The following is a 1,619-nucleotide window of genomic DNA, read 5'->3' on the forward strand; positions in this document are numbered from 1 at the left end:
TGACCATTTCACTTACGGTGCCAAGTTGTTTGTGATCCTGTTATTGATTCCTGCCAGCAAATAAGCACTGAACTTGGGAGCCCTCCTTCCTAGATCTGCTTGCTACAGCTCCTGGGTGTGTCCTTCTGTGGTTAAGGTCTCATTTTATCTCTGGGATTCGTTCCTTCTCTGCTGCCTACCTTTTGATCCTGGGGCATCTTGCCTGTGGACTGTGACCTCTTGGGATCCTTAGGTTGTGGGCTCAAGTTGAAGAGCAAGGAAGGAGAGATCAGAACTAAGCTGAGCAATATTGGGAAATAAAAGGGAGAGAGAAGGAAGAGCAAAGGGTTGGAAGAAAGAGAAGGAGGTGTAGAGAGAGAGGAATCTGACAAATAGTATTTTGTGATTATAGAGTAATAAATCTCATTTTTCTTGTATGGCTGATAATCCATCTCTGAAGACAGTTTTATTAGGGGAGTTCCAAACATATTTTTAAACAGGTTAGATTGTCACATAAAAGGAAAGGGGACTGTGATGATGCTCTAGAGGAGAAAGGTTGGGCTAGTGCCAGGATGGAAAGATTTTTTAAAAATTCTGTGGAATCGCCTGACGTCGTGAGAGGTCCGAGGAGCGCGTCTCAGAGGGACTTGGACCCCGGGCGCCCTGGTAAATGGACTCTTAACGGGTGACCCTTCTGTTATTTAAAGATGTAAAAAATGCTGGAGACTTGAGAAAAAAGGCCATGGAAGGTGCTATTGAGGGTTCATTAATAAACCCTAAGGTGATTGTTGATCCATTTCAGATACTGGTGGCAGCAAACAAAGCAGTTCATCTCTACAAACTGGGAAAAATGAAGACAAGAACTCTATCAACTGAAATTATTTTCAACCTTTCCCCAAATAACAGTATTTCAGAAGCTTTGAAAAAATTTGGTATCTCAGCAAATGACACTTCAATTCTCCCTGAAGAGGGAGAAAAACAAATAAATGAAGAAGACCTAATATCTCAGGTTGAAGGTCATCAAGTTTCTCTAAAAAAACCTTCCTGACATAACAAATATTACAGAAGTTAAAAAGATATATAAACTATCTTCACAAGAAGAAAGTATTGGAACATTATTGGATGGTATCATTTGTAGAATGTCAACAAAAGATGTTTTGTGAAATGACAGAAGTATTAAAAATTTTCAGCATTTATAAAAAAAATTCTGTGGAATCAAGGTCATCATTGGCTTTGAGGTTTTTGCATTTGGCCACCACTCAAGCTAACACTTGACAGCATGAACAGCCCTGAAATGAAGTGTCCAAGTCTAAAATGTTCAGTCCGGGGGCGCCTGGGTGGCTCAGTCGGTTAAGTGTCTGCATTTGGCTCAGATCATGATCACAGGGTCCTGGGATTGAGCCCCACGTCAGGCTCCCTGCTCAGCGGGGAGTCTGCTGCTTCCTCTGCCTCTGCCCCCCGCTTGTGCTCTCTCTCAAATAAATAAATAAAAATCTTTAACAAAAAAATAAAATGTTCAGTCCCAATGAAGGTTGGTGTATGCACTATCAAGGGAAGGCTCTTTCAGATTTTGTGTAGCTCAGGGTGAATTGCTGGTGTAGAGCCACGGCCGCCCTGGGATGCAGGCGCCCCATCCCTTT

At 42.2% G+C, this 1,619-nt stretch overlaps 1 pseudogene; it reads left to right on the top strand.

The window, feature by feature from the left end:
- The first annotated feature begins 661 nt into the window (after positions 1-661).
- On the top strand, positions 662-1,142 carry LOC114217838 (EKC/KEOPS complex subunit TPRKB pseudogene; annotated as a pseudogene).
- The last annotated feature ends 477 nt before the right edge of the window (positions 1,143-1,619 follow it).

Source organism: Eumetopias jubatus, unplaced genomic scaffold (genome assembly GCF_037043125.1).
Source record: "Eumetopias jubatus isolate StellerSeaLion01/CBP00866 unplaced genomic scaffold, mEumJub1_p1.0 scaffold_7, whole genome shotgun sequence".
Classification (NCBI taxonomy): Eukaryota; Metazoa; Chordata; class Mammalia; order Carnivora; family Otariidae; genus Eumetopias; species Eumetopias jubatus.